The sequence below is a fragment of the Pteronotus mesoamericanus genome, unplaced genomic scaffold, assembly GCF_021234165.1.
Source record: "Pteronotus mesoamericanus isolate MK-2021 breed Mesoamerican mustached bat unplaced genomic scaffold, CSHL_Meso_final contig_94, whole genome shotgun sequence".
NCBI classification, from domain to species: Eukaryota; Metazoa; Chordata; class Mammalia; order Chiroptera; family Mormoopidae; genus Pteronotus; species Pteronotus mesoamericanus.
This window is the reverse complement of record NW_026555285.1, coordinates 28986219-29013136: the sequence shown is the minus strand read 5'-3', so window position 1 is coordinate 29013136 and position 26918 is coordinate 28986219. Positions and strand designations below refer to the sequence as shown.

The window sequence follows — 26918 nt, the reverse complement described above, 5'->3', positions numbered from 1 at the left end:
GCCCCAGCCGGCTCCGCCCACACCTTTCCAAGTTAGCTGGCGGGCGAGCCGCGGGGACAGTTCGGGCTCCGGGGCCCCTCCCCGCGCGCCCCCACCCGGCGGGGGCGGAGTAGGGGGCGACCGGGCTCCGCGCTTTATTTGTCTCCGAATTCTCTTCCTAAGGCTGCCTTGCACGCTGTGACACAAAAGAGGGGACTTTATCGCGGCTCAGCGCGAGTCCCCGCGCCCGGCGAGTTGAAATCCGGGGTTTCCTCCCGCTGCCAGGCCCCGCCGGCTCCCGGGGGCCGGCGGCTCCCCGCGCCCGGTGGCCATGTGTAGGTTATTTTGGGTGCCGCAGCAAGGTGGTGCAGGTGAAAGGGAAGCGCGGCGGAGGCCGGAGGCTGGGGGCGGGGGCGGGGGCGAGGGTGGGGCGGGGTGGGGCGGGGTGGAGGCTCCGCGGACCCACCCCCAAGCCCGGCGGCCCGGGCGGCGAGGCGAGGGCCGGGCAGTGGGTGTTGCCTTCTACCTCTGCGAGCGGGGAGGGGTTAGTTTCCCACAGGGGATTTCAACCATCACACTCAGAGCCCGCCTCCTAATCCTCGGGCGGAGCGGCTCGGGGGCCCCATTTTATGGCAATAAAGCGACTTAGCGCCTGCTGAGCGAGCCCCTCCCCGCCGCCGCCCCCGCCCTCGGCCCCACCCCGGGGCTCGCCCGCAGCGGCGGGGCTTTGTTTCTGGGGAGGAGAACCCGGAGCTCTTTTGTTTGGGGGTTTGGTGTTTTCACCCCCCCACCTCACCCCGCCCCACACCCCCCCGACCCGCGCCTCTCCGGTTTCCTGAGCTGCGGGCTGCGAGGGAGGAGCAGCGGCGTCTTGCAACCCCCTCGGCTGGGCCCCGGGGTAATTCGATGCGGGCCTGGCGAGGCTCCCCACGCTAGACCGGGGCTCGCGTCTCGGCAGCCTCCACCCACCGGCCCACCCTACATTTAGCGCATCATGTGATCCGGGTAAGTCATTTGCAAGTACAACAGTTCCCTGGGTTGCCCCCCATTCATTTCCTGAGAACTGCAGAGAGCAGCTGAGAGGCTCTGCCTGTGCGTGTGCGAGTGTGCGTGTGAGTGTGCGCGGGTGACGCCGTGTGTGTGCGAGTGAGTGTGTGCGCGCGCGCTCGTGTGTGTGAGAGAGAGAGAGAGAAAGGGAGAGAGGGGGACTCTGTGAGGGAAAGAAAACAATTTCTCCTGCTCTGCAGCTTCTGTTCAGGTCTGTGCCGATTCCGTTTCTTATCAAAATAAACAACCCCCTCCTCTCTCTTTCTCTCTCTCTCTTTTTTTTTTTTTGCCATCCCAAATCAGACCGTATTCTCTTAACATGTTTTATTTTCCTTCTGTCATCTGCTCAAGTTAAATCATTTTGGTTGGTCTGTATTCTTAAAGGGGGAAAGTGTTGGGGAGCGGGAGGGGGCCCAGGGAGGGCGATGCTATTGCAAAGCAAGTAGCGTCCGCTGGATTCGTGGAGAAGAAAGAAGGAGCCCCTCTCCCTAATATTTTTTTTTTTTTCCTAAAAGAACTTACCAAGTAACGTGAATTAAGCAAATGTTTTTCTATCCCTAGTGGAATTGTTGGTTGCAGTGTTTGCCTGACAGTTGCCAAGGATGAGAAATAAAACACCCGGGCTGAATTGGGGGGTGGGGGGAGGGCTTGTGGAAGTGTTGATAGTTTGCCCCCACGAATGGAGCGAGTTCGGTGAATAGCTGCCGCACCGGGCCGGGTGGGCTGTGGGTGTGCGCTGGAGGAGCGGAGGGGAAGGGGTTAAGGCGGAGATGACACCGCTGGCATGAATAGTGGTCCTGGTGCTACATTCATTATTGTCTCTGGTCGTAATGATGGGTAACTGTCACTTGCTACAGTGCTTCGTCCGTGGAAGTAGCCACGGGCTGCCCCGTGGCTGTTATTTTCAATTACGGGGGACCGGCCGGAGTTGACAAGGGGCAACTTTGCACGTCCACCCTGGCCCGGAAGCCCGCCTGGCCGGCCTGGGAGCCACTTCTTGCCTTAGAAGCTCGCTCCGAGGACTCGGACTTGACCTTAGCGACATTAGTTGGTGTTCTTGTTAGATGCTCCCCTACGGGGAGAAGCAATCCTGCTTTTGTTGGTTAGAGAGCTGCCTATTAGAACTTTGAAAACTTTTATCTTTGGGGAAAAGGGTGGGGTGCACTCAACAGTTCTGTTTCGAAGTGTATTTGAGGCAAATGCTTGGAAAAAAGTACCAATTCCTTTGTTATATGCCCTGCAGCTTCCCAACCCCCTTCACCCTGCCTTTCGAGTTTTGCATACTTTTAATAGTAATAGCCTTAATTCAGTTGATGAAAGCTGACTGTGTAGAGTTAGAGTATTAGTACGACGGAATGTGTGATCTGGATAAACAGTTTGTGTGGTTAATATTGTCAGCTCTCTAATTTAACTGTACGGATGGTTTAAGTATGGTTCTATATGGATTGTTTTAAGCAATTCCGCTGGCTAATAGAATTCTCGGCGGAGCACTCGGATATTTTATTTTAAATCAGCTTTAGTATTCTCGGTTCCCCTGTAACACCGGGGAGATGAACAGCTCTATTTACATTTAGTGCATGTGCATCTAGTGGCTTCGGTAGACATCTGCCAATCAAATACACGTCATTCTGCAAATCCACCTAGTCGCCACCATGCCCTTTTCTTACTGGAGGATAGAGTTGTTTAGATGAGTAAATGCTTTGAAATACATTTGGTGGCTTTTTATGGGCAGCAGCTTGTGATGGGGATAGGAGTGGTCACTTTGGAGAGTGGGTTATACCATCTTCTGAGAATTGCTCTTTGGAATTGGCATTTAATAAAAACAGTACCGTTCCCCCCCTCCCCCACCCCCCACCCCGCCAAAAAAAAAATTTTTTTTGCAGACCTCATTCAAATGTTGTTTACATTTTGAAAAAAACACATAGGAATTGGTTATGATAAAGGGGTGTATTTTTAGGCCAGAAAATGTTTAACTGTAGAAGCTGAGTAGAAATAGGATGTTGAAGGACGAACATTTCAGTTGCGTAAGTTATTCTTTATCACTGCAGCCCGCTCAATCTGGAGACTACCTGGAGTATATTAAGCTGCTTTGAGTTGGGGAGAGAGCAATTTGAGGATACAAGAATTGGCAGAAATTTGTAGTGCTTTTAGGAAAGAGGTTTATTATTCCACCTTCTAATTCCTAAGAATTATGAAATATACTTAAGCTGGGAAAATTTGGAATGTTTTCACGTAAAATTTTCATAATTCATGAACTAAAACTGTGTAACTAACTAGTGTAGCTGCGCCTGGTAAACAAAACATTCTCGAGGGGTTTCTGTTTATTTGTGAAGTACTTCAGTTATTTATTAATGCATATTCAAAAGACACTTCGGTCAGTTAAACTACTTTGGAGAGCTTTATATTACTATTTATTGAATGAAAATTGTTGTGCTAATGAGTCCTTTTCAACAACTGACTGTCATTTGGGAGAAAACTGGTCCTGGTATAGCTGTTGAGACCTTGACCTTAGCAACTCCTGGCTGGCGGTTGTTTACTACAGCTGCAGCCTGCGTGTGTCCAGACAGGGAAGGGACTGCAAGCCCTGGTGTGCTCACTCTCCCCTGGCCAAGGAAGAACAAATGAGGATGCTTGATGGGCATTGCTAAAAGCGCACAGCAGGCACATAGCAGTGATAGTGTTCCGGTCATTTAAAAATGCATGCAGTGTGTTCCTCAGGGATTATGTCCCTACCTCCTGGGAAAGGTAAACGTGGACTTTCATGGACTCAGTGAGTTTTAGATGTCATATCATGCAGCAGGCTGTTACCAACTTAATGAGATAATTTGCTCTTACATAGAGGGTTTATTTATTTATTTTTAAAAATCTCTGCAAAGACGCATAATGTGTCTCTAAGCCTAGGCTTCCAGGCCTATACTGAGGACATTTGGAACTCAAGCCAGTGTTGGTTAATCTAGTATAGAGTAACCTTATCAGTGAGATGATGTTGTTAAATTGTTGAATATATAAAGGTCCCAGACATTTTTACCATTGTACGTAATGCAAAGTGTGGAATTTCATATTTATGCAAATTAATATTAGAATATTCACATTAAAATGAGGGTGTCAAACAGTTTGTTTTCTATATATTGTGAAAGAAACACCCCTAGAGGGTCACATTCATAAATCTTGATGTTGTTGATGTGATACAAAGTAGTTCATTGTACAAAACTAGAAATAGCACAAAATTGAAAAGATTGAAAAGTTTTTTTGTTTTTTTTTTAAGGTAAGTTTTCCAAACTGTGCTTCCATATTGATTAATGAATCAGAGCCCAAAATCCCCAGTTTTATTCAGACTGGACACCGTGGTTACCTTTTTCTTTTAGAAAACAACTTTAATTTTTGTAAATAATTCCTAAAATAGGTTTCAGTAGCTTACCTCTTTCATTTACATTTTGATAATAGAGTGGAAATACCTATATCTTGCCCAGTGTTTGTTTATTTTCCATTAAAAAATTCTTATTTGTTCTTAGTCTACAAGTTATGCCCAGTTTTCAGTCTTAAGTATGTACAAAATGTTAGGATAAAAATATTAAAATTAAATACTGGCAACACCCTGTAGCCACAGCTATAACTCATCCACCACAACTACCCCTCCCAAAATCAAAATGCATGTAAACAGATGGGCCTTGCCCTGTGCCCAGAAGGTCAACGGCCGTAGGTTCTATGAGACCTGCTCCGTGGTTTGTGGGTCCCAAGCCTGTCCAGAGGACTGTCTGACTTCAGCTGGCCAGAGTTCATGTTCTGGGCCTAGACCAGCCACACCCGGTCTGATGTCAGCTTTTGAGTTCTGTGGTGGAGAACACATGCTGTGGATTAAATGGTTACTTTCTCTATATATTCTCGGTAATTATGTTACAAAAGGATTTTTCGGTTTTGGGTGTTTATTGTCATAAAAGTGGCTACTTGAGTAGTCATACTGTTCCATAAAAATTTGTTTTGGTCTGGCAGTAGATTACAGGATATTCACTCAAAGAATTCTGCCCTGGTATGGACTTTCTTTCCCCAGTTCCCCCCCTCCATTTAAAGTCCTACTTTTATTTTATTTTTTGTTAATTTTGTGGCATATATATTTTAAATGTTTTTTAGTATAGTAATTAGACTGATTCCAACAGTATTACTATTTAGATACACGTGCACTAGCAGAAAGCCCCTGTTGCTTGCTGTGTTGCTGCAGGGACGATGAGGGGAGAAAAAGGGAGAGCTCTGGGATAGTTTTCCTGCCCCCATCGGAGGCTATAGGAGCTGCCAGCTATTAACTAGGTGCTGGCCTAGACACCCAGGGGTTGTGCTCCACGTGCTACAGTCACCATGTTTATCAGCATACAGTAGTCCCCCCGTACCTGGGGGGGATATGTTTCAATACCCCAGTGGATACCTGGAAGGTGGGTTGTATGGAACACCACGTACACTGTTTTCTCCTATCCATACGTATCTTTTCACTTAAATGGGAGCACTTTCTAGCTCCCCTTTGGCATAGCCTGATTACTATCATCGCTGCTCTGGAACTCTGGGGCCCTGAGTTCAAAAAGGGTTCCTTGAACGCAAGCACTGGGGTACCCCAATAGTCGATCTGATTGCCTGGAAGGCTGCTGAGTGACTAAGGGGCGGGGAGCACAGACACTGTGGACAGGGGGTGGGTCGCATTCTGGGCGGGATGTCGAGATTTCATCATGCCATTCAGAACAGCACATGATTTAAAACATTAATTGTTTACTTGTGGAATGTTCGTGTAGTGATTTTTAACCCAGGGTACTGAAATCTTGGAAAGCAAGACCATAGGTGAGAGGGCCTCTGTATATGGCTTTTCAATGTAATTTCTGGCGTGGGGTGTGTGTGTGTGCGCGTGTGTGTGTATGTGTGTATGTGTATATATATATGTATGTATATATTATGTATACCTATATTCACCATTTAATGCATGTATATATGTGTATGTGTATATAATATTTATGAATGTTTTTTATTCTTTACCTGTATTTGTACATACCCCCTATACCATATACATTATAACCAAGAATTATAGTAAAATGACCCCCCTTACATAAAAAAGGGGGGAAACATACAGTTAGTTTTTTCAAATTCTATGTTTAGTAATACTACTGCTGCTTTTTTTTTTTTTTTGATTGACAAGGAAACTCATTACAAAACATGGAAACAACATTGCTCCCCCTACCCCCCAAACAAACGTATAAACAAACCTAATGGCAATAAGATGGGTTATTGTAAAGAAATGAAATAAACAACTTTAAAGAAAACCTTCACTTATTTCATAATTAGGTTTCTGCTAAGATTATATATCCTGGAATCAGGGTTGATTTAAGTCGCAGAAATATCAGTTTGAGTCTGGACTTTCTTGCTTATTAACTCTGGATGACCTTGGTTTAATTCCTTAACCTCTCTGAGTCTGTAAAATGGGAAGAATAATAAGTTGGGCAGTGGTGAGGGTAAAATGAAATAATGTGCATAAAAATATGAAGTACTGGGTTAGCAACTGATTTGACAGGAAAACCACTCCCTTCCCACTCCCTACTCCCTGCCCTAGAAGACTTGAACTTTCCAGCCTCTCAAAGTGAGCATATAAATTACACTTATGGAGAAGGAATTTCCGAGTGTGGGTAGAAAACTTCTGGCAGTCAAAGGTCATGAATTCCATTCCTGTCTAACCAGAGATTTGCTCCATGACCTTGAGAAGGTCACTCTTAAAAAGTTTCTGTGTAGCTGGTGTAAAAGTTGCTGTTAACATTACGTAAAGCAGGTGAAGTAGCTGAGCTTTTTAAAAGAAAAGAAATAGATGAAAATACAGTTCCCATGATCAGTTACAGAAAATTGAAAATAAAGATCAACAATGACTATTTAGAGATTGTAAACCTCTAGGCTACTTCTTTAATGAGTCAACTAAAACTTCTATCAACAGGTCATTAAAAATGCCCTTAATTTTTTTTTTTTATAGAATCATTAAATTTGTGCTGTTGTACTATAATTTAGAACAGTCTATTGAACTGCAAATGCCTAGTTAAGCCAAGATTCTGTTGATTAAGCTATGCCTGATTTATGACTTAGTGTCCCTTGGTTGGACTCAGACATTGTTTCAATACAACGTATGTGCCATAAAGAAAGGTAGATGATGGAGATCTTAAATGGATATTTGAAAAATTACTGAACACATTTTATTTATATGCAGTTTTCTGCCATGCATGTTTTTCAGTTCTCTAAAACTTGAGAAAAGTAAGAACAATATTAATGTACATCATTTCTCCCTAGCTACATTTTCTGCAGTTGAGAAACAAAAAAAGTATTTTTTCAGACTTTTCCTAAAAACTCTTTTCATACAAGAGCAAAGAACAAACACAAACTAGCTCATCAATATAACTCACTTTAGACTCTTCCCGTGTCACACATATACCTTGCCTGACTCCTATTCATGTTACAACAATCGCTGTTAAACATCATTTTTTGTGTGATTCATATTTATCATCTCTTGCTTTAAGAATATCCCGGGTTACAGTCTGTATTCTTTGGCCCCATATCACAATTTCTGGTGTAATTGCTTCTTGATCTGCCTTGTCCCCTCCCAATAATAGGCCCCATGGGAGCAGGAAATGAATCTTCTTCATAGTTACTTTACTGGCTTCTAACACAGTGCTTAATGTAGTGACTGATTGTATAGGGCTAAAATACTTAGTGAAAGGACAAACTGAGGGATGTAGTCCATAAGATAACCCTTCAGTAGCTGAATGCCAATATCCTGGTCATTTCCTACCTAAGTCTTTTTTATCTCTAGCTACTATAAATATATTTCAACCCTATTAGCCATTCCACAATTCACTACATTTTTTTGAATTTTTTTTTTCTTCCTGCAAATAAAACCTTGCACTGGAATCAAGACTGGATTTGAAACCTCTAATCAGTTGTTAGCTACCTGAGCAAGTTAATTCTCCAAGTTTTAGTTTACTCATTAGTAAATAAAAACAAAAAGAACAAATAATGTCAACATTGCAAAATTTTTTTGACGATTCAAATTGTGGTAACGTTTGGAAAGCATCTAGCATCTAGAACCTAGTACCTACTTAGTGCTCAGTGATAATAGTCTGCTCCCATATATTGCTGCTTCTTTTAAAAGCAGCCATTCAGAATGAATAGTAGCACAAAATAAAAGAGCTACTCTTTATTGTACAGCTACTATAATTCAGAAGTTAAGATACTGTACTTTTCATGCGTTAGCTTTTTTTTTTAATTTAAATTTTATTTTTGATTTTAGAGACAGGGGAAGGGAGGGAGAAGGAGGGGAGAGAAACACCAATGTGAGAGAGAAACATTAATCAGTTGCCTCTCGCAGGCACCCCAACTGGGGACTGAACCTGCAAGCCAGACATGCACCCTGACCGGGGATCAACCAGCAGCCTTTTGGCGTGGGACGACAACGCCCAACCGTCTGAGCCACACAGGCCGGGGCATGAATTAGCTTTTTTGTAGGCACTCTTTAGTGAACAGGTATGTGTAGTTGACTTTCAGATAATTGAGACTGTGAATATAATATGTTGTACCCCTAGAGTACCTTTTTTGTACACTGAGTTTTGGCTTATGAACATCAGTTTATGAATGCATTTTTTTAGCTATTGTGTGATGATGGTTGTGCCAGGTGACATCCTTGCACCACCCTCTTGTGACTGCCACATTTGAAATAATATTTGAAAATTTTACCTTTTGTCTTTCATTAACAAAATGAATAGACAAAAGGGAAAATGAAAGTGCTACTTTTAGTTATGAGAAATGGGGTATATTACCCTGATACACTACTGAGACAAATCATTAAGTGTGCTGGAGAGTGAATCTTTACTAAAAATACTTAATGGAGTTAAGCTGATAAATTGTGAAAAATAATATTGCAGAATACACAAAATGCTGTATATCTGTTTTTAATGACATTTGAATATATTGAATAGATTGTGTGTAATTACAAATTTTACAATTTTTCTTTTGTCTTTAGGCATGGGCCTTTTAAAACATGTCTGGTCCCTTGACTTACACATATTTGAGTTCTGAACAAGTTTTTAGGAGTGCACTGTGTATATACAGAAAAAGAGATCCCTGGCCTGGTTGGCATGGCTCAATTGGTTTGAGCGTTGCCCCATAACTGGAAGGTTGCGGGTTCAATTCCCAGGCAGGGTGCGTACCTTAGGTTGCAGGTTCTATTCCCCAGTCTGGGCATGTACCATCTCTGGTCCACGCATGTGTGGGAGGCAACCAGTTGATGTTTACCTCTCACATTGATGTTCTTCTTTCTCCCTTCCTCTCTCCCTTCCTCTCTAACGAGCAATGAAAACATGTCCTTGCATGGGGATTAAAAAAAAAAGAGATTCTCTTCTTTATTGAAGAGAACCTATTGTGTATATGTGTGTGATATTTTGGTGTGTATTTTATAGATGTGGAAACTGATTTTCACTAAAATAATGCCATCATGGTCGATAGCCATTTAGTTTCAGAGCAGAGACTTGAACACTGAAAAGCCTTGTGTTACTCTTATTTCCCTCCATCATTAAGTAGATCTTCCAGTTAGTCTATTACAGAGCAAAAACTGAAAGTATATTCAAGTAAATATTGCATTAAGTGCATTATTTTATTATAGATTGTATTGACATAGTACACTTACTAAATACTTTGACTAAAATGTTTACTTCCATACAGAAGCCAGTTCTGTGTTTGCTAATGTAGGTATTGGGTTGGCTGAAAAGCTCTCTTGGTAAGATGGCTCTGGTAGCGCTTAGTTGTCTTTAACTTCATTCAAAACAATTTTGTTAGATTGTATTATGACAGCTGACATATCAGCATATATTAAAAAATTATCAAAATTGGTGAATTTTTGTGTAGTCATTTTAATACTGAAGATGGGAGAAAATATGCAACATTTTTGGCATATTATGCTTTATTATTTCAAGAAAGGTAAAAATGCAATTGAAACACAATGAAAGATTTGTGCAGTGTTTGGAGAAGGTGCTGTGCCTGACTGAACATGTCAAAAGTGGTTTGCGAAGTTTCGTTCAGGACATTTCTTGCTGGACAATGCTCCATGGTTGAGTAGACCAGTTGAAGTTTGATAGTGATCAAATTGAGACATTGAGAATGATTAACATTATACCATGCAGGAGGTAGCTGACATACTCAAAATATCCAAATCAATAAAGTTTTTGGTTAAAATGAAGAATGTGTTTTTTATTTTACAGAGAAAAACCATACAGAGTTTTTGGCCAACCCAATACTAAAACATACTGACATCAAATAAAAAAAATTCAAAAGGCAATTGTTACAGGACCATAGTGGTAATAGTCGACCAGTAAATTCTGGTCAATATGCATTTTGCTATTTGATAAAGCTATTGAAGTCAGAAACATAATAAATGTAATCTTATCTATATAAGATTATCTTATCTATAAAAATCATCTTATATATTTAAAAATATGCCTACTTATCCATTTGAACGATACTCATTTAGTTTCTACCATGTATCTGGAATCATATGAAAATGGGTTGGACATCACCATTAATGAGCTGAAAATTAAGTAGGGGAGAGAAAACTTTTGTAGATAATTAAAATACAAAGTAATTCATGATAAATGGACCAAGTGCTATAATTTCCGTTAAACAAAATGCATGGGGAAGATGTTGCTTCTACCTGAGAGACCAGAGTTGCAGGGATTGACAAAAGTCCTTCATGGAGACAGCTTGCTTTTTATAGCAAAGCAAAGCATGTTGCAGGTGAAAGAAAGCAGATTAAAAAGGTATTCTGGCAACTGTGGTGATTTCACGCCTCCTTTTCTGTTATCTTTTAGGGCTGATGACTTTATGGTGTTTTGGTTAAACTTCTGTCACCTGCCATATCGTGAAAACATTTTCTTTTCCAAAAATAAATCCTGGGATATACTTGACCAGTAGAGCATGCAGTGTGATAATGAGTTCAGGGAAAGTTTATTTGGGCAAAACAAAAAAATAATGAGTGATTAATAAAATTTTAAAAATATTCTTTATTTGATATTATCTAATGAAATTTTTTTATATTACTGAAGAGATTTATGTGTGACATATTATTTATAAATGATGTGAATTTTAGCCTTGATCCAGAATCTTTGAATATAGGAATAAGAATTTTTTTTTTTTTAACAGAAAAACCATGGGGGAAAAACTGAAAAACCAATCAGTCTTACAGAAGGTCAGAGTCAGTTGTAGTTTATCAGAAGTGTTGCTTGAAGGGATATTTATTTATTTATTTTTAATAATTGCTTTTCTATTCTATTTTTTCCGTTACCATTTATCTCCCTTATAGCCCCCCATCACCACCCTGTTGTCCAAGTCCATGAGTCCTTTTCCCTTTTTGCTTGAACCCTCCACCCCCGAACCCCCTCCCCCAGCTGCCATCCTGCTGTTTATCTATGAGTCTGTCTCTGTTTTGCTCGTTTGTTCATTAGATTCCACACATGAGTGAAATCATATGGTATTTGTCTATCTCTGACTCGCTTGTTTTCACTTACCGTAGTGTTCTCCAGGTCCATGCATGCTGTTTCAAAGGGTCAAATTTCCTTTTTATGGCCAAGTCATATTCCGTTGTGTAAATGCCCCATAGTTGTTTTGTCCACTATCTACGGGTGGACACTTGGGCTGCTTCCATATCTTGGTGATATTTGGAAAGAAATCATACATAAAGTTGGTTAGATATTTATAGAGTGAAATTGTCTGGAATGTGCATTAACTTTTCTACTTTAGATATAAATACAGGACACTTAGGCAAATGCAAAATACTTTATTTTGAGAGTATATAATGAGAAAGAAAAGGACTTTTAATAATTCTATAAAGAGCATTGATGGAATTATTGTATATTGAGCCCTCTATTGAGTATACTGAGACTATACCAGGGCTCGAGGCTGGGGGATTTGTGTTTTATTTATAAATAACGTGGTAATTAAGACAGTTTAGAATACTTGAGAAGTGTGGGCTAGTAAAAAACTGCTTAGTGCATGGTGGTTTACAGAGTGGTTTTAGTTTCGTCTTGACAATCCCATAAGGTAGATTGGACATACTACCATTTTATTAATGAAGAAATTAAAGTCAAATAAAGGTAAAATAACTAGAAGGTGGGTGAGTCAAACTAGAACCTTGATTTCCAACACCAGTAAAATAATGTTTTTCATTTCATTCCACTGCTCTCTTTCTGACTTTCACTTAGCCCTAAAAAGCCAAAGTTTCCAAAGTCCACATTGCACAAAAGAGGTGCCACTGTCTAGTGTGTAGCTCACATGAGATAGATGTCCATTGAATATTATTGAGCCAATTCTAATCCGCTTCCAAAATGCACTTTAAAAAGACATTAAAAAAAAAAACCTTCATTTATATCAGCCCAGAGATATCAAGCTGCTCAATCCTGGAAGAGACTGTGTAATTGGAGGCATCTATAATTCTTTGAGGAAAATTGGGGAGATGGTTTATCTCTTACTATGTACCAGGGCCTTGTGCTGAGAATATAAAGGTAAATTAAACATGGGCTTTGTCCTAAGGTACATACAGGCAGATCTTGGAAGAAGCAGCTCAGCTAAACCCCAAGGAAGGGCCGAACTGGTGCATTCTGGATTACTGTATTTTCTTCATTTAGATCTTTAATGTCCCTAAAAACAATACCCTAAGATATTTTTAGATTTATGTTTTAGTCTCTTTTATGCACTTTTACTCTTACCAGAAAAGCTTTCTGGTAAGCATGTGATTTTTTAAAGTTTTTTTCCAGAAAAATTTATACTGCACATTTATTCTATTTAGAATGTGTACGATACATTTTAAAGGCATAAACTCTTAATGTTTACAGCCAGCTCAAAGCTAGGCATTTATGATGTTTATTTTTGATTTTGATTTTTTCGAAGCTCTCAACTACAAGGGCATTTCTCCTTATGGTATTTAAATGTGACTTTATTATTACTTTTATGCCTCAGTTTTTTGAATGAACACAGTTTACAATCTGTAGGAAATAAGCTTTATTTTCCAGAGACTCGCTTATTGGGTAGCATTTGCAAGCATCTCTCTCAGATAAAATTAGGTACACACGTGTGCAGACTTTAAACTTTATTACTTAATAAACTCATTTTCCTCTTTTGTACTTGGCTCCCCTTCTTCCTTTAGCCAATGATCGCATTCTGTCCCTCTGTAGCCCGCGTCATTGTAACTACTCTGTGTCCTTTCATATTTGTCTCCATATCATAAGTGTATCAGCACACAGTTACACAAGGTTTTTTGATCGCTGCTTATAAAAATTGGATTAGTTTTTGGAAACTATTTTCGACCTAGTTCTCTCTGTCCGTGCGTGTATTTATTTATTGTATCGTACGTTCCCACCATCATCCCCCACGCCCTCTCCCCCTTCGCTCGCCTCACTGCCACACTCGCTCGTGTCCCTACGTTCTCTTTCTTTTTTGCTGGATCCCTTCACCAACCCACCCCCACCCTCCCTCCACCAAAAGCTGTCAGCCTACTCTCTATCTATGAGTCTGTCTCTATGTTGCTTGTTAGTTCAATTTGTTCTTTATTTTTCGGAAACTATTTTCAACTTAGTTTTTTCGTTCAGTACTGCCCAGGGGAAATCTTTACACCCAGCTGCTATAGCTCTAATCCAAAAAACCCCAAAACAAAACAGCTGTTGCATGATATTCCCAGGTATGGTTATTTCGTAGTCTATTTAACCATTAATTAACCATTGATGGGTAATACTGTGTATCCAGTTTTTGCCATTAAAACCAATATTGTAATAAATATTTTATATCTGTACTCTGAGGATCTATGGAATAGACTCCTAGGGTGGAATTACCACTTCAAAATGTTACATTGTTAAAGCAAGGTTGCCACATTGCTTAAAAAAAAAAAGACTATAGCTGTTTATGATTTTGCCAGTAATGTGGGCAATAAGCCTTTCCTTGAAACTCCATCATCAATAGTTGACACTTTTCCAGTCTGATTATTGTGTGTAGTGTTATCTCATTGCTACTATAAATTAGTATTTCCCAACTGCTAGTGACTTTGAACATCTTTTTCTGCGTTTGTAGTTTAATTGGAATTGTTCTTAAGAATTGCCTTTCATGTTCTTTGTCCATTTTTCTATTTGGTTTTTGTCCTTTTGTGGGAATTCTTTATATATTACAGCTATTAATCACTTGACTGATATCTGTATTGCAAATAATTTTTCCAAAACTGATCTTTCACTCTTATCTGTTCAAGGGATAGCTTTTGATATATAACGTTGTTAGTTTTTATATTATAGATTCTTTTTCTTTTTCCTTTTTTTAGGGTTTTCTCCAATGATAAAATAGGCATGTAATCTCCTGCACTTAGATTTAATTTTTCTTTCCATGTTGTCGTTTAGTCCAAATTTGGAATATTTAGTTGTATGTGGTATAAGACATGGGTTCTGGTTTTGTTTATTTTCAGTTGTGTAACTAATCCATTATGTCCATGCCATTTTTAGGAGGTTGTATTGTTTTACCAGTAAATATAATTTCACAATTGTCCTATCTTATATTCTCTTATATCCTATGATAGTAACAATTTTCTTTTTAAAATAATTTTCTTAGATATATTCAGACAGGTAAATAAAGTTCAATTTTAATGAATATTTTGTATTCATTATACCACCTTCCCTGACCCCAAAATACATGAAAACCCTGTTGTGATTTTATTGGAATTTTATTGTTATATATAACTGGGGGACAATTAATATTTTAATGTTATTTTTAGTGCATTGTACCATCCCAGTTCAAGTTCCTGGAATGTCTGTCTTCAAATAGAAATCTTTCTATTTGTTTGTTTCTTCTTCTTCTTCTTCTTCTTCTTATTTAGTCCTTACTGGAGGATACAGTGTTCATTAATTTTAAAGACAGAGAGAGAGGAAGGGAGGTAGGAGGGAGAGAGAGAGACAGAGAGAGGGAGAGAGAAAGAGAGAAAAACATATCAATTGGTTTTCTCCTCTACCTGCACAGACTAAGGATCAGCCCGCAATGTAGGTACATGCCCTGACCAGGGATATAACCATTACCTTTCACCGTACAGGATGGTGCTCCAACCAACTGATCCACCCTCCCAGAGTATACATAAAAAATATGTTAATACATTATTTTTAATGGTTGTTTTGTCTCTAATTTAGTTCTAAATACTTTATAGGTTTTTGGCTATTTTATATCTGTTGAGATATCTATTGAGATAATTTTCTTTTATAGTTTGTTGATAATACTGAATTAATTGCATTGTTTGATTTTTGAATGTCATATCAGACTTCCATTCCTTGTATAAGCCTTACTTGGTTTTAATATATTCTTACTATGTGTACCTGTGTATGATTTTCTAATGCTTTGTTAAGAATTTAAAACATATATATACGTATCTATGTTCATATAGGATAGTGGTCTATAGTTTCTTTTTTAAATTATTTTTTATTGATTATGCTATTACAGTTGTCCCAGTTTTTCTCTCCCCCCCCCCCACCTGGCACCCCCGACTCTATCCGACAATCCTCACACCATTGTTCATGTCCATGGGTCATGCGTATAAAGTCCTTTGACTACTTTATTTCCTGTACTGTACTTTATATCCCATGGCTATTCTGTAACTACCAATTTGTGCTTGTTAATCCCCTCATCTCTCACCCACTCTCCCATCTGTTTATCTTTTAACCTTTGTCGTTTTAATTATGATGTGCCTTGGAGTGGGCCTCCTTGTATGCATCTTGTTTGGGACCCTCTCTGCTTCCTGGACTTGCATGTCTTTCCTTCGCCAAATTAAGGAAGTGTTCTTTCATTATGTTTTTGAATAGATTTCTAATTTCTTGTTCTTTCTTATCTTCTTCTGGCACCCCTATGATGCAAATGTTGGAATGCTTAAAGTTGTCCCAGAGGCTGCTTACACTGTCTTTGTTTTTTTTTGTTGTTGTTTTTTGGATTCTTTTTTCTTCTTGTTCTGATTGGTTGTTTTTTGCTCCCTTGCATTCAGAATCATTGAATTGATTCTTGGCGTCATCCACCCTACTGTGGTTTCCCTGTAAATTGTTCTTTATTTCAATTAGTGTATCCTTCTTTTCTGACTGGATCTTTTTATGTTGCTGAGGTCTTCACTAAGTTCCCTGAGCATCCTTATAACCACTGTTACGAAACTCTGCATATGATAGACTGCTTATCTACATTTTGTTTAGTTCTTTTTCTGGAGTTTTGATCTGTTGTTTCATTTGGGCCAAGTTTCTTTCTCTCATTTTGGCAGCCTCCGTGTGTTTGTTTCTATATATTAGGTAGAGCTGCTATGATTCCTTGTCTTGGTATCATGGCGTAAGGTAATTGGTGTCCTGTGGAATTCAGTGTTGCAGCATCCCAGCTTCTCCTATCACCCAAGCTGGGTATTTGAGCATCCTTTGTGTGGGCTGAGTCCAACCTCTTGTAGTTGAGCCTTGATTGCTGTTGGTAGGTAGGTGGGAGGGATTTACCCAAGCCAGTCAGGTGCAGAGAATGGCTGTGAGCACTGACCCCCAGCCTCGGGCCTTCTGTGGAAGATCACCTGTGCCGGGGCAGGGTGGTGGTGCTCTGACTTTGTCTGTAGTTGTCCACAGGGTGTGGAGGCTCTGGGGTTTCTGGGGTGGTACAGACCAAGGTCAGCCCCCATCTCTGTTCTGCCTGAGCCACGCTGCATGAGCTATAAAGCAGTCTGAGATTTCTGCTACTTGTCCTGGGCTAGGAGATTTAGGTGAAGCCATACTGTGAATGTAGGTTGGCTGCTGCTAGTGCCGGGCCTGGGGCCACTTAGCAAGAGGATTGGGGGCTTACTGAGGCCAGCTGTTGCTTTAGATTTAGGATTTAGGAAGTTGTGAAGCATGATCCAAGATCAGCCATTCATATGGAAAAGTCTTGGTTAACATTTTGGGTGGGCCCGTAAGTTGGGTGGGATGGAGTCACAGGGGATCTTTGGGGCGAGGAAAACTGTTAGCCCAGTTGATGGGAGTCAGATATGGCACCCGCCTGCTTTCTCTGTGGCTCTGTGAGGGGAGGATTCAGAAGGGGTCAGCAGCCTTTCAGTGTGAGAGAAAACTGTCCCCCGGCTCTCACCTTGATGCCAGACACTTCAGTTCCTCCCTGTATGCCACTGGTGCCTTTCAAGCTGCCACCCCAGTGCTGGAGCTCAGGGGAAGTGAGTCTGATTAAGTCTGTGTGTTGTTTCTTTAAGGGGAACTGCTTGGGACTCCACAAGTTTCTTCCACTGAATCCTTGCAGGTTTTTGCAGCCAGGAAGTTATTTGGGCTTATCTTCTTGGCACTGGAATCCTGGGCTGGGAGGCCCAGTGTGAGGCTGGGACTCTTCGCCCCCAAGGTATCCCTCCTAAATTTTTATCCACCACACATGGATGTGGGATCAGCCTGTTGTATATCTCCTCCCCTCCTATCAGTCTGGATGGGTGTGGTTTCCTTTATTCTGTAGTTGTCAGACTCCCATTCGCTGAGCTTTTAGACGGTTCTGAGTGGTGGTGGTTCTATATTTTAGGTGTAATTTTGATGTGGTTGTGCGAGAAGGTGAGCTATATCTGCCCGTGTGGCCATCTTGACCGGCAGTCTGGTCTCTTGTTTTTATTCTTTTATTTTAATGTCTTTATCTGACTTTGCTTTCAGGGTATTCCAGGCCTTCTAAAATGACTTGGAAGGTTTTAGATTCTTTTCTGTTTTTGGGAATAATTTGTGTAGAATTGATATTTTTTCTTCCTTAAAAGTGCGGAAGAATTCACCAGAGAATACATCTGTGTTTAGTGGCTTTTTATTTTTTGTTGGAAGTTTTTAAACTATAAATTTCATTTATTTAATACCCAAGGGCTATTCAGATTACATATTTATTTTTGAATGAAACTTCTTAGTTTGTGTTTTTGAAGGAATTGGCATTTTAATTTAAGTTATAGAATTTATTGGCATAAAGTTGTCAAGTTCTCCTATTCTTTTAATGTGTATAGGATCTGTTCTGATAATTTCTGATGTTAGTGATTTTGTAACTTTTCTGTTTTTGTCATGATCACTCTGACTAGAGGTTCTGCAATTTTATCAGTATTTTGAAAGAACCAGCTTTTGGTTTAATTAATTTCTTTTTTCTAATATTTTACTTTTTAGTAATTCATTGGTTTTTGATCTTTATTATTACCTGCCTCCTACTTGTCACAGGTGTTTTCCTTCTAGTTTCTTTTTTCTAAAGTGTTTTATTTAGAGAGAGGGGAAGGAAGGGAGAAAGAGAAGTAGAGAAGCATCAATGTGTGGCTGCCTCTTGCATGTCCCCTAACAGAGACCTAACCCGTAACCGAGGCATGTGCCCTGACTGGGATTTGAACCTGCAACCCTTTGGTTCAGATGCTGGCATGCAATCCACTGAGTCACATCAGCCAGGGCTCTTCTGGTTTCTTAAGATGGAAGCTTAGAATACTGATTTGAAACTTTTCTTAGGTAAGGATATAATTTTTACTCTAAAGTTTACTTTGAGCACTATTCTTTTAAATTTTCATTCAATTAAAAATATTTTCTGATTTTCATTGTGATTTCTTCTTGACCTTGGATATTTTAGGATTATGTTGTTTAATATTCAGAGACTTGGAGATTTTGCATATATTTCAGATACTGTTTTCCGGTTTAATTCCGTGGTTTTCCAAGGATGTATGATTCTGATTTTTGAAAAATTTGCTGAGATTTGTTTTATTGCTCAGAATGTGGTCTATATTAGTGAATGCTACATGTACAATTGAAAACAGTGTATTCTGCCACTGATGGGTGGAACATTCTATAAGTGCCAATTTGGTCTATATTTTATAAGTGTCAATTAATGAGGTTGGTTAATAATGTTCTTCAAGTTGTTTATATTGTTAATTGATTTCCTTTTTTTTTTTTTTTTTGTCTCCCTGTTCGGTCAGAATTCAAGAGGTGAGGGTTTAAGTATTTAAATACAATTATGAATTAGTGTAATTCTCTTTTCAGTTTTATCAGTTTTTGCTTGACATATTTTGAAGTTCTGTTATTAGGTACATACTCATTTAGGATTGTTATGTTTCCTTGATGAACTGACTCTTTTTTAATCATACAATATCTCTTTTTCCCTATTAGACAACATATAATTAGGTGTTATTTTTTAACCCAATTTATTGTCTCTAACTAATTTTATTTGGATAATTTGATCATTTACATTAAATATTTGTATATGATTGGGTTTCTGTCTACTAAATTGCCATTTGTTTTCTGTTTGACCCACATGTTCTTTGCTCTTATTTTCCTGTTTCTTATGCTCTTTGGGCTTGATTATTTTTCAGTTTTCAATTATATCTCCATATTGCCTTATAAATTACATCTCTTTTATACTTTTAGTGGTTACTTTAGGGTTTACAGTATACATCATTAACTTTTCAGAGTATATCTTCAAATGTTGTTACACCATTTTTTGATGTTAGAATCTTACAACAGTGTAATGCTGTTTTTCTCTTCCATTGTTTGTGCTGTTTTCTTAATATATTTTACTTATACATCATACATTTCCTAGTTACTATTTTTGTTGTAAAGAGACAATTACCTTTATTAAGTGTTATATATCAGAAGGAGTCTTTTTTGTATTTACCGATTATTTTCTAATTGCAGGATTCTCTTTTATTCTACATTTCCATCTAGTATTATATTATTTTTTCTTAAAGACATTTCTTTAATATTTTCTATAGTGCAGGTCTGATGGCAATGTCCTTTCCCAACTCTTGCTTGTCTGAAAAAGCCTACTTGTCTTTGTTTCTGAAATGTTTTGTCTGAATTTTGAATTCTAGGTTGACAGTTTTCTCCCCATGTAACGATGTTACTATATTCTCCTTTAGCTTAAATAGTTCCTGAAGACATGTGAGATGTCTTTTGGCATTCTGAGTTTTTGTTCCTTTATGTTCAGTGTATCTTTCTTTCTCTGGCTACCCTCAGGGTTTTTTCTTTAGCTTTGGTTTTCAGTAATTTGGCTATGATATATATGCGTAAGGGTGTTATCGTTTGTAATTATTCTGCTAGGGGTTCTCTAAGCTTCTTTGATCTGTAGTGTATTGTTCTTCCCAGCTTTTCATAAGTTTTTACATCCATCCTCTTTTTGAATATTTCTTCTGCTCCCCTCCCGCTTCCCCTTCTGGACTGTTTGGATAGCTGTATTGGCCTGCTCCATATTGTCCTATAGGTCCTGGGTCCTGGGCAAATCCCACTACCCTCATTCAACTCTCAGTCTAAATAATTTCTGTTGACCTATGCTCAAGTTTACTAATTCTCCATAAAGTGTCCAGTCTTTCTTAAGTTCGGTGAAAGAATTCATCTGTCTTGCATTTTCATATCACATTTTAAAAATGTCCACCTCTTCTTGGAATTTCTGTTGATGAATGTTATCTATTTTTTTTTTTTAGATTCTTTTTATTTTAATCACAATTATTTTTAAGTCTTAATTTGACAGTTTCAACATTTCTGCCATCCCCGGGTCTGATTATGTTGATAGCTTTATCCCTTGACAGTGGGTAACTTTTTGCTTATTTTCGTGGCTTGTAACTTTTTATCGACTGCATGAGATTATATATAAAAGAACAATAGAGTCGAGGTAAATAATAATTACGTAAGACATGGACATGCTTCTTATTCTGAATGGTGTTACTTGTTGGAGGGAGGGGTAGATCAAATTTGGTCAGAAGATGTGCTGAGTTATTGATTTCTTGTTGCTCTTGAATTGTCACATCACTAGAGACCGAACTCCCTCAGGAGGGCCTTGCTTTTACCTTGAGGCTTCTGTTAGACCTGGAGTGCTACAGGGTTTTTCTTCCCTGTGTTCTTGTTATACTCTCAACTTTCAGCCAGCCTTCAACTCCTCTGACACAAAGGGCCTTCTTTCTGTGCTCTTGCCTCTATGGAAGTCTGGGAGGAGTGGTGGCTGGGGAGTGGCTTGGGTTTTAGTGCCCCTGCATCCGCTGCAGTCTTAGGCAGGCCTGGTGGACTCGGTCGGGACTTTGTCAGGATGCCTGTCCTGTCCTCTTGTGGTAGCTGAACCTCGGCATGGTATCGGTGGCAGGCTTTTGTTCCAGTGAGTTTTCTATCCCTCCATCAGTATGGCCATTCTCTTTCTTGTGTCACTACAGAATTCTGGGCCTGCGTGAGCTTCCTGCCTTCCCCCAGAAGCAGACGAGTGATTTTCTTAGTGTTCTGTGCAGGGTGAGATGTGTGTGATTCCTGGTGCTCACCCAGCAGCTGCTGTTATATGAACCTAGGAAGAGGCACAGGCATAGGCTCTCCTTCTCTTCTCCCTACCTCTCTCCCTCCTTCCCTCTTTGCCTCCCCCATTCATAAGAGCAGATACCTTTTTTTTTCCCTGCAGCTGCAGTCCACCTTCGCCTGGATGGGGCAGGAGTATGTCCTGCCCCTGTCCCCGTGGCAGGTAGCCTTTGCTTCATTTGATAGCGGCATCCGGGGTGTTAGCTGATCCCTGCCTGTATGTCAGCGCTTCCGAGGGGGGCTCTCTTAGGTTTCCTGTTCTTTCTACAGTCTTTGTCTTAGCACTTGGAGGACGCTAGTGTGAAAGAGCAGGGGAGTGGCTGTGGGGTGTCCTAGCACCTCCTGGGATACTGAGTGACTTTGCTTGCTCACACTCAGCTTTTAAGAATTTGTTAACATTTTAGTGGTTTTTAATATTTGCTAAGAAATTTTAAAAATTTCACTGCAGTAAAAACCACCTAATGAAAAGTTACTATCTTAATTATTTTTAAACCTGTAGTTCAGTAATGTCAGCTATATCCACATTGTTGTGCAACAGATCTCAGATTTTTTCATCTTGCAAAACTGAAACTCTTTGCTCTTTGAACAACAACTCTCCCTGTCTCCCTCCCCCTCGAGCCTCTGGCAACTACCACCATTCTGCTTTCTGTTTCTTATCTGCTTTTATGACTCTTCACTTTTTTTTCCATTGTCATGGCCAAAGCAATGTCCTATTGCTCTTGAAGAGGCTGGTTACCCACAGGAATACCTGGTTGTCTTGTGACTTCTTCAACTCTTTGCTCTAAAAAGAATGTGTGTGTGTGTGTGTGTGTGTGTGTGTGTGTGTATGATTTTGTAGGGTATTTAGCTTATGTAAGTATTTTCTTTCTGCACCTATTTAGCTTAAACGTGCTTAGATTTCTTTTTTTTTAAATACAGTAGAGTTTTTTTTATCATCCACTGTTAATCTTTTCCTACTTTAGGTGAATTTCATAAAACATTGTATTGGAGGATTTGTTAATATTGAACTATCCTTGCATTAGGGAAGAATGATTGCTTTTTCATAATTTATTATTATTCTATAACTTTGCTTGATTCTATTTGATAAATTGGAATAAAATTTAGAATATATACATTTATAGTGACAAGTGGAATTGGGTTATATTTTTCTTGGTGTTGAATCAGTTTTTATTAAACCTGTTAGTGGGTGCATAAATTAATTCAGGAAATATTCATGTCTTTTCATGAGTTTAATTGGAACTTTTCTTTAAAAGCTAATACTCAGGCGTCAGTCAATGGATCATGGCTCTCTGCCCCCCACGCCCCCCGCCCCGCTGCCCCCTGCCCACCCTGCCACCCCAGGTAGTTATATAATCTTTTTCTCAACTTTTTCTGTGTAGTTGTCCGTTAACGTTTTTATGCTTTTGTATCAAGTTTGGACTGGGAAATTACCCATTTGCTTTGAAATTTAAAGAATAGATTTATTGAGATAGAATTGAAATGTAACATTATTCATTTTAGATGTATAACAATGATTTGATATATGTATGTATTACAAAATGATTAACTCAGTAAGTTTAGTTAACACCCATTGCCACACATAATTACAGTTGTTTCTTTTTTTTGTGATGAGAACCTTTAAGATTTTTTTTTTTTGCCCTGACTGATGTAGCTCAGTGCCTTGGCCATCATCCCACAAACAAAAAAGTCACCAGTCAGGGCCCATGCCTGGGTTTTGGGCCAGGTCCCCAGTTGGGGGCATATGAGAGGCAACCGATGGATAATTCTCTCCCTCTCATTCTTTCCCCTTTCTCCTCTCTCTAAAAATAAATAAAATCTTTAAGGAAAATATTTATTATCTCAGCAGCTTTCAAATACACAATACAATGTTGTTAACTATCATCACAATGCTGTACAATACAGGCCCGGGACTTAATGTTAAAACTGGCAGTTCTTTGCCTCTTGCCCTCCAACCCCCATAGCAACCACCAAGTATCTGTTGCTCTGAACTCTGTGTCTCTGTGTCTCCCATTTGCATTATAGCTTTACATTTGTTGTCCCAGGATAGATAACATGTCATATTCTCTTAATACATAATTATATTTCTACCATAGCACATGTGACACTTCTTTTTTATTCCAATGCTAATTTTCTTTTTTTACTATTTTTTTTCTTATGTTCCATAAGTTGTTCGGCTATTTTATACATTTTATTATCTTTTCATAAAAACTTTTAGAATTTTAAAATTATTTCTGTTCTGTGTTTCCTTGTTTCTCTTTCATGCCTTTTGCTTATATTTTGTCTGTTTTCTGTCCTCTTTTTTTCCTTAGTTCTTTTAAAAAAACTTTGACTATAAAGACATTGAAGTTATAAGTATTGTTTTGAATATATTCTTTGCTGTATTATGTACATTTTTGTGGAGGAATTATTCTACTTTTCATTGTTTTAATTTTTATAATCTTACTTTATATTATTGTAATTTAGTTTATAAATTTATTATTGATTTCTTCTTCAAGGCAAGGGTTTCTAAGAATGTATTTTTAAATATCTAAGTCTTACCTATTTTAGGTCTTTAGTTTTGTATTTACATTAAATTTTGATTTATATTCAGAGACTGTAACTTATAAAACATTCTAAATTTTAAATCAGTATGATTTTTATATCTAAATGTATGGTTTAATTTTACAAATGTTCTGTAGATATTTGAGTAAAATATTTTCTCTGTTGAGGAATGTGATATTTTTAATCTTATAAATTGACTTTATTGATTTGTTATAAATTATTTTATGTTCCAACACTTTTTTCTGTTAAATTTGGTGAAGATGTATATTGAGATCTGCATTCTAATATTTTCAGATATTAAATTTTTAAAATTTATATCTTGTTTCTTTAAAATTGCATAATATAAGTACCATAAAATTTCTTACCTTACCCCTTTTAAAATATACAGTTCAATAATGTTAAATATTAGGTTGACCAAAAGGTTTGTTTAGTTTTTCTGTACAGTGGCCCTAATAGTGCTTAGTTGTCTTTAATTCTATGTGAAACAATTTTGTTAGATTGTATTGTGACAGTTGTCATATCAGTGTGCATTTGAAAAAAAAACATCAAAATTGGTGCATTTTTGTGTAGCCATTCTAACATTGAAGATGGAAGAAGATATGCAACATTTTTTGCACGTTATGCTTTTATTATTTCAAGAAAGGTAAAAATGCAACTGAAACACACACACACACACACACAACAACAACAACAACAACAACAAAGAGATTTGTGCAGTGTATGGAGATGGTGCTGTGACTGGCTGAACGTGTCAGAAGTGGTTTGTGAAGTTTCTTGGTACTGCTGACATTTTGGCCAAATAATTCTTTGCTGTGGGGCTGTCTTATATACTGGAAGATGTTTAGCAGCACCCCTGGCCTCTACCCACTAGAAGCCAACAGTGGGAGATAGCCAGCATACTCAAAATATCCAAATCAATAAAGTAACTGGTGAAAATGAAAAATATGTCTTTTACTTTATGGAAAAATCTAAACAAGCTTTTAGCCAACCCAGTATGTTCACATTGTTGTGCCACAAATGTCCAGAATTTTTTCATCTTGCAAAACTTAAAACTCCATACCCATTAATCTTCCTATCCCCTTATCCCATCCTCTGGCAACCATCTTGCTACTTTCTGTTTCTATGAGTTGGACTATATTAGACACCTTGTATAAGTAGAATCATATCTTGCCTTTTTGTATCTGGCTTATTTCACTTAGTATAATGACCTTGAAGTTCATTCATACAGTAGCATGTGTCAGATTTCCTTCTTTTTAAGGATAATGTTACATTGTATTTATATTCCACACGAATGTGGGTGTACAAAAGTCAAGTCCCTGCTAAATTCTTTTTAGTATAAAAGCAAAATGTAACTTCTATATATTGAAGTAATAAAATGTTTAGTTTTTGAAGTAGTTGCTATACTCTTTGCCACAGCAACTGCACCATTTTGCATACCCACCAGCAATTCACAGGGGTTCTGATTTCTTCACATCCTTGCTAATGCTTGCTATTCTTTTCCTTTTTTTAAAAAACAAAAACCAAAAAAAGATAGCCATTCAAATGGATATGGAATGGTATCTCATTTTGGTTTTGATTTTGCATTTTCCTAATTAGTGATGTTGAGAATTTTTTCATGTGCTTATTGGTCATTTGGAGAAATGTCTATTTAAATCCTTAGCCCATTTTTTCAGTTGGGTTTTTGTTGTTTTTGAATTGTAGGAATTGTTTCTATATTCTAGATATTAACCCTTTATCAGATATGATTTGCAAATGTTTTCTTCCATTTCGTGGATTATCTTTTTGCTCTGTTGATACTACCTCTTGATAAACAAAAGCTTTTAATTTTGCTGTAGTCCAGTTTACCTTTTTTTTTGTTGTTGTTATTGCTTGTGTTTTCCATGTCATAGCCAATAAATCATTGCTAATCTACTAGCATGGAGCTTTTTTCTTTTGTTTTAAGCTTTATTTTTTTGTATGTCTTCATTAAATTTTTTATAGTTTTGCTTGTAACTTGTATATTCTTTGGTACCTATAACTCCATGAATCTTTTTAAAGTTATTCCTCCTTTTTTATTGAATGCCTTTAAAATTATATTTATCCTAGACTGATACTAATGTTGTCATTGCTATTTTTCTTTTTGAGGAAGAGTGTGTACCTGATTTTACTATACCAATTCACTTATTCTGTATTCACTTTCCCTTTTTAATTTGTTTTTTTAATATGCATAGTGTTTTTTTAGTATCTAGGATTTTCTTTTAGCACATTTTATTACCTCTGTTTTTTTTTTAGTAGTCCCATTTAACATAATAACAACTGTACCTGTGTTTTTCTTAGTTACAGTATTTTAGTCATTTCCTCTGCATACTTTTCCTCACTTTTGTGAATTTTATCAAAACAATGTTTATTTCTGTTATTTTCTCTGCGACCCGCATCACTTTACACTGTGCGATGCCATGTGACTACTGGTCAGTGTTCCTCCCCGAGCTTCGTGTTGACAGCCACCATTAGCTTACATAGTGCTGATGTATGAGAAAGAACATGCATCATTTCCTGAAGGCAACTCTGACAAAAAAAATGTTATAATGTACTGCCATCACCAGAATATTTTAGTAATGAATATACAAATCTCTGATGCCTACAATGTGAAGAACCCTCTTAAAATGATGCCCTTGGTTGGATATAGCTTGCTGTGCAGTAAGAACAGGAAAAATAGGGTTTTCTCTTTATCTTATAGTAAGGCCACTGCCATTTTTCTTGTATTTTCTCCTTCGTGAGTGGGATACTAGGGATGATTTATTTTCTAAGAATAGGGGTCTATGGATACAGTGTACTTTTAGCACTATTTAATAATTTGCTAAAGGTTTTTATATTAGCAGTAGTTCATTGATCACTTTAGTTAATGATGCAAACCTTGGACAGAAAAATTACTTTAGCCCTAATTACGGTTTAAAGAAATTTTGAAATTGTTATCCCGCTTTCTAAACCTAATTAAAAAATCATGGCAATCTTTGATCTCCATATGGGTAAAATATT

The 26918-nt window shown here is 38.2% G+C and overlaps 1 protein-coding gene across 5 annotated transcripts in view; it reads left to right on the top strand.

Moving 5' to 3' along the window:
- The first annotated feature begins 630 nt into the window (after positions 1–630).
- Positions 631–26918, top strand: part of KLF12 (KLF transcription factor 12) — a 418858-nt gene continuing 392570 nt past the window's right edge. For 2 of the 5 annotated variants that reach the window (XM_054586424.1, XM_054586427.1), the window contains exon 1: positions 631–984. The gene's annotated coding sequence lies outside the window, so the exon portion shown is untranslated. Of the gene's footprint in view, positions 1238–26918 lie in introns of all 5 variants that reach the window. The other 3 variants (XM_054586425.1, XM_054586423.1, XM_054586426.1) reach the window with 2 other exon arrangements.